The following is a 7476-nucleotide window of genomic DNA, read 5'->3' on the forward strand; positions in this document are numbered from 1 at the left end:
AAGAACTATTCTCGTACACAGCTCGCTTTTACAAATCACACTACTTTTCAAAATCACTCCTTATAAGGATGAATAAAAGTAATGACATGCACACATATATCCATGATTTTCAAGGCAAGACTGCAAACGATTTCATAGAAAATATCGGATTTTCTGAAAGTACAATACGAACGATTCTAAACAAGTGTAAACGATTTTATACAAAAATGCTTATGAACTCACTAACTTTTTAGTTGACGCTTTTCAAAACGACTTGTATTCTCAGGGATCTAGTAAGCAGGTAACGAGGGACGCGGATGCAGGACTATTTAGCTGTAGCTTGGAATTTTCTACTTATGTCTCTTTTGTTTAACTCGAAGAACAAATACAATATGTAAACAATGTAAGTTTGTTATCTCAATATATGATGTTTGGATTGCTCTGTTTCATTTATATTCAATTGTTATGATACTGCACAATGAAGTCACCCGCCTCCGGACGTTTCCGCCGTCTGGTCCGGGGGTGTGACAGATTGGTATCAGAGCATTGTTTATAGTGAACTGGTATATCTAGCCATACAAGATATACAACTATAAATACAATGAGACTAAAACACACTCTTCCTAAAGGTATACTTTAAAAAGATAAGTATTCTATAAAAGTATACGTATCTACTAACACAGTATCATAACGAGAAGAAAACAAAAGTAACTAAAGGTTGAACACTACAGTCAAACCTGGGCAGTTATGTAATCATATCTGGGACAAATATAGCCTGATCAATTATATTTATTTGAGATATGACCAACATGTGCTTGGGAGTGATGGTGGTGTTGCAACAAACCTAAAACCTACCAACTATGAGTACAAGAGAATACTATAATCGAACTTCAAGTTTAAAATACTATAGGAGTATTTTAGGATACTATAAACCCCTCCCATACCTAAACTTTCCCAATACATCTCGTACCTCGATTCTCGCACAAACAACGTAGTTGAAATTCCTCGCCAAGACTTCTACTACCCTGTCACGACAATTTGCGGATGGGGCAAGGAGAGAGCAGAAGAAGTCCATGTGGAAAAATCTAGAAGTGGATCCTAAGGAACACCAAGTGATGAATTGTGAAAGGGAGGATTCCGACTAAGAACCCAGCAAGGATAAAAGCGCCGAGGAAACCCTTGGCGAAGCTCTACCTAATTGATAGTAGATCAGAGACCCTTTCACCTTTCTTTTCCCAGATACAAAAACACCCGATATAGGTACTCCTGGAATAGACATACCTAGAAACAAAACGATACCCACACAAAAAAAGTTGAGAAATTGGCTCCTATCCCATTTAGGGCGTATCTCCACAAAAGACAACCCGATCCACAATCCACGTGCACCGAACTCCGATAGCTAACGCCCTCACGAATCAGACATCCGTTTAAACCACAAGTAACCCAAAGTGACTCCCGGTTTCCAACCCTCTGTCATGGAGTAATGGAGACCATAAACAAAGCCCGATATATGGGAATGTAAATCTGATCCCCCACGAGTAACAAGAACGCCATTCCAAATGCCTTACGAAACCCACAAGTAGGACCAGAAAACTATGCAGACCATGTACACTCCTTAAAAAGGGAAATGGTCATTTGGAGACCGCAACTCATAGCAATCAAGGCTAGGACAGCCTTAGCAGCATAAGGAACACAAAAAGGGCACTCATAGTATAAGTAAAATGGTCAAGCACTTTGTGCGCCAAAAGAGGATCACCACACTACTCGCCTTAGGTTCATAATGCCCTTAATCGCAACCAGTAGTAGTAAACCAAGAGGAGTACATCCTCCAAGAATCCATACATCCAAATCCGTTAACTATAGTGCTAGCTATGTGCTATTGTGACGGACTTTACGTCAGACAATACATGTTCCCACTCAATACCATAACTGCATCATGGGGATGTAGGTTGACACAATTAGCACCAGTACATTAAGATTATAGGAGTAAACCCACTTGAAACTAGCTACAAGTACTTACGAGCTCACTTTTCGTGTGCAACAAGGTCATGTCTTACCATGGAGATAACCAGTACCCTAACAATGCACCGGTCCTACAAATAAACTCCACCACATTCCAAGCCACTCTAACAGCTGTCGTAGCAGCTGTCATGGCATACTTCAATGCCAACAGCCCGAACGAAAATAGAAACAGTACCGGTAAATTCAATCCTAACAGTAACCAGGAAAACCAACGAAAAACAACTCGCCAATGCACCCTAAAACCTAAACCTAAGCTCAAGAAACGTAAATTCGGGAACAAGAAAGTAGGCGGTTCGACTCAGAGGCCTACTAAGAGACAACAAGCGGGATCAGTCCCTACCCCCACTAACCCTACTCCTCCCACATCGAGACAATCATACCTGGGGAACAATCCACCCTACAACAGGTGTAAATACCATCATTGGGGAGCCAGCCAGACATTTTTCTATAAAAGGTGCAATAAGATGGGGCACACCTCCCGCTATTGTAAGGCCCCGGCCCCATGCGTCACTCCAACCCTTAACTCGGAAGTAAGTCTAGTTTGCCACAAGTGCGGTGCAACAGGACATTTCTGTTGGATTAGTGTCTAAGTCCATAACTATAATTGGTACGTACTTCACCCGACTTGGCATGGTCCATTTGGGTTGCATGGCATCAAAACATTTGGATAGACCGTTTGTTAGGAGAAGACATTTTGTGACATATTAATATATTATAAGTTCTAATATATTAATATGAAATCATGTTATTTAATTAGTATTGATCAAGAATTAATTTGGACTTAATTTAGTGACCAAAAGGAGACTAATTAAATATATGGGGATTGATTGTGTAAATCATTCATTCTTATATATGTGGGCTTATGATCCATGATTCCTTATGTTGGATTTAACCCATGTGGTGATCCATGGATACTCCATGGAGGTTAAAACCCATGGAGCATAAGGAATGGGTAAAGTCATGGGTTACATGGTGTAACCCTAATGTGCACACTATATAAGGACCCCTTTAGCTCAAGAAATTGGCACTAGTGATACATATGTGAGGGCTAGACGATTTGAGCATGGAGTGTCTTCTCCTCATGGTTATTCCATGTGTTGGTGATGTTGTGTGAACCATTTGAGGTGTCACATTTGGGGCACTAGGCTCTCAAGCTTCATGGAGTCAAGCTACATCAACAAGGTATGTATTCTAACTTGTTTATTACCCAAGTATCAAAGATTGTATGCTAGTTAGGGTAATACCTTGGAATATTCATATTTGCATGTATAACAGAGAAAACATAGATCCAAGGTATTTAGGGTTGCATGTACACTTAGGAGTGTTAGAGTGCTCAAAACCCAATAGTGGTATCAGAGCCTAGGCTTGTTTTCTTGTTATACTTGCTAAAATTGCTGAAAAATCGAAGTTTTTTGCTGTCTGAACAGCAGACTCGCCGAGTCCATAAAGGGAGTCGACGAGTCCAAGGCAAAACTCATCCAACTCGCCGAGTTGGTTCGTGCACTCGACGAGTTGGACCCCTAGACAGCATATCTTCGACTGTTTTGGCTGGAATTGGACTAGGAACATTACCCTAAGCTGTTTTTGAACCTATAAACCTGTTTTTGATGTGGTAATGTTCATGCTAATCCAATTTCAAAGATAATTATCAATAGATTCATGTTTTGTATTAGTTTAATGATTATGCTAATTACGTGAAAAAAGTTTGAATGGATTATCTTGTTCTTATGAGTTGCTTAGATTAATAGGAATGTTATGTGAAATTGTTGTTTTCAATCCAAATTAATCTAAGATTTGATTCTAAAATGTGTTTTTGTAACTTGTCCTCAAGTTAGATGAAAAGTCACATTTAAGATTCATAAAACTCATAAATATTTCCATAGGTTATGAATAAAGAAAAGTATCATTCTTTAATGGTTAAAAGTCTTCCATAACTTGTCCTCAAGTTATGGAACTTGAAGAGTTTTTTGAATTAAAACTACTTTAAACACATAAGTTATGGAATTGAAAAGTTTTTGAATGTTTCAAAAGTTGCCCTCAAGTTTTGGAATTTGAAAAGTTTTCTTTCATGAATACTTTAGTTCCAAATTAAGGCCTTAGGATTTTAAAAGTTAAAAAAAATTCAACCCTTATAATTTATAATATTATAAGTTAATAATATATATATGTATATATATATATATATATATATATATATATATATATATATATATATATATATATATAAGAGCAAGTCAGTCTTACCGTTAGTAGGCCTCATTCACGAAGTCGGTCTATAAGGGAGGTATAAGGTTGTTGCCTATAAAATGGCAGCTTAATAGGTGTCCACTCTCACCCACCGCTTCTTTGACTGGTGGAGGGTCGTTAGCCGAACGGGTAGGGCAAGGACTATAATTCTCCCTTCATTAAAAGTATTAATGATAAATACTAAGTAACTAAACACTTATAAATTCCCAATCTTAGTTACTTAGGAAAATGTGAATAAGGTGCCAACCCATGAAATTACACTTTGCACTTTGCTTAAGTCGGTTAGTGGAGCGCGTGTGGTTAACCGGCACACTAGCTTGATTTAACAAGGTATGAAAAGGGTTTCTTAAAGTTTATCATAGGCCGGTGGAGCGTGTGTGGTTAACCGGCACATCGGTTGGGTGATAAACATTTAAGAGTACCATGTAATTTGCATGGTTACTTTACACCTTGTTTTGTGATCCTCGGCATCCCAGTCACAAAACCTGAAGGGCACACTCGAGATTGAAACATGCCATTGAACAATTCAATGAATCTCAAAAGATCTAGGAGTTTCTAATCCAATTAAAAACCTAATAATTTATTTCGTTTTTCATGGTGGAAATTGGTGAATTGTCATTCACCTACCTTCAAATATTCTATAGCTTGGATTACGGCATCCCTCTTCCAAGTTATAAAATATTGTGTTGGGTCCTAGCCTTAATATTTCATATTAGGTGTTATATTAAGGACTTTAAATCAAGTATCTTGAATATCTCCCAAAAGATGACTAGTTCAGACATCTATGATCTTTCCAAATCTCTTGGAACTTCACTTCCTCCACCTCCTCCAATTATTCTCCCTAACCCACAAGTTCAAGGTCACTCAAGCCCTATTGGCAAGCAAAGTCTATGTGTGCTCACATCTTGGAGATGAAGTCGCATATTGACAAGCTGGGAGAGTTGGGTGTCAAAGTCTTAAGAAAGTTGGATGTTCAATCACTTTCTAAGTCACATGGTGAGTTCCTTTTGGGACTACTATGAAACAGACTATGACATGACCCTTAAATGATCTTATCTATTTGCTTGGTGCTTCTGAATCAGCAATGATTTGGAGGACTAGTAAAGCAAGTTTGATTAAGAAGATCAACTTCCCAGACCTTAAATGGACATTCACAATGGCAACACTGGATATCCAGAAAAAGCCTTCTCTTCCTAATGGAAAGGGATCGGCCATAGTCAACTCGGTTGACCAAATGGTGAAGAGAAAGTCTAAATCTATGATAGTCTCATGTACCATTTCCATAGAGTCGATATGTTTATATTGCCAAAGGAAGGGGCATTGGTTACAAAATTGCCTATTTACCTGAAGGATCGTAGGGTTGATCAAGTCAAGATGTTTGATTCTACTTCAGGTGAAGTCTACTATCTAACTCTGTTAAGTTTCTATTCTGAGATTCTCATTACATGATGTGACTGGGTCACATGTTGTTGTTTTAAGAATCAAAGAAAAGTGAAGAAACTTAAAGGAAGTATATGCTGATCTGATCGCGAAGATGGATTTCGATCGCATGGTTCGGTGATCAGAATTTTTGAGCTGTTGCTTAGGAGTTATGATATATTGCTTAGGAATAGATAACAACAAGTTTTTCATATGCATTTGCACTGTAAGGATAAGTTTTTTCCGCAAAGTTTTGAAATAAAATAAAAAGGTTTTAATTTTATATTTATTTTAAATATCCTTACAGTGGCATTTGTGAAAAATGGTTGTTTATATGATTCCATTGATAGCAATATTGGAAAAATGGAATTTGATTCTGTCGTTTGTGGTAGTGTCATAATTTACCAAATAAGGAAAGATTCTCATCAACCAAGTTTTAGTTGGATAGAAACTTGGAAATCATGCAAGTTGTATAGTATGATGAATGAGAATTTTCATCTTTGGAAAATTAAGACTAATTCCTTGTTCACATGTATATCTGAGACAAGTGAAGGACTAAGGGATCGAGTACACATTCTGGTGCACTGATCAAGTCCACCACAAAAGATTGATAAGACTATTCGTCATGATTTACTAAAGTTTAGTAAATATGGTTATACTTACTAGTTTAAGTATAATTCTGAAACATTGGAAAAGTTTCGATGTATGGCAGAACGAATGAGAAGAATCAAATTAGGCAGAAGGATAAAAGTTTCTCAAATCTGAAAAGATGGGAGAGTACTTTAGTATCATGTTTTGTGATCATCTTAATGATTTAGAAATCATGTCACAATTAGTCCTCTAAGGACATCTTAGTGCATTCTTATGACTAAGAAGAGGAATCTTGAATTGTTGGAATGGTTAAATCAAGAAGATGAGTCATACTTCGTTCCAAAACAAGTCTTAGAGTCATACTCCAAGACTGTAAGTTGAGTGACATATCTTAAAGAAAGGTTTATAACACTTGTCAAATGTAAGAGTAAAAGTGTCCTACTCTTGTACATTTGAAATTGGTAAGTTGTGATGTTTTGGATAAAACAAAGACCAACTTAGGCCAATTGTGTGAAGTGTTTGTCTTGATAAAGAGTCCGCACTATCTCTTGAATATTTGACAAGTGAGTCTTATATGTCAAGAGGACAGTGGGAGTCTTAGAGATCTTGGAAAAACATCAAGATCTAATCAAGAATAAAACCTGTAGTTAATCACTAGCACACGACTTGAGGTTTATAACCTGTCGTGTTGACATATTCCTACTTCCGTGCCCATTCCAGTGAAAGTTCGCATTGCATATGAGTTCTGAGAATTCTCAATTGGTTGCATAACAACTTGTAAGCAATGGCAGGCCCTTGTGCTGCCAGGTGGCAAGAAAGTACGATTGAGTTCAGTCCATATGAGTTTGGATAAGAATACTTACACCATAAACAATCTAAGTGTCATAAGGTTTCTCTCCGATTCATGAAAATGATGGTGAGGAAACACTTTCACTAAGTAGATTTTAAGTAGATAACATTTGTGATATTTGCATTCTCAAAGTCGTTAGTGGAGCGTGTGTAGTTAACCGACACACTAACATGGACTTGTGAGGAATGGCAAAGGTCTGAACAATTGAGACTATGATTACAGAATCCTTTTTCATAGTTCTGAAATTGTTTACACACACATGTGTGATATCTAAGAAAAGGTGTATGATCTTGATAAAGTTTTATCAAAGCATTTCGTATCAGAAGTCTGAACTTTGGTAAGAAAGTCAATAAAGTATTGATTTCTAG

Source organism: Lactuca virosa, chromosome 9, assembly GCF_052849685.1.
Source record: "Lactuca virosa cultivar CGN04683 chromosome 9, Lactuca_virosa_CGN04683_v6, whole genome shotgun sequence".
In the NCBI taxonomy this organism is placed as follows: domain Eukaryota; kingdom Viridiplantae; phylum Streptophyta; class Magnoliopsida; order Asterales; family Asteraceae; genus Lactuca; species Lactuca virosa.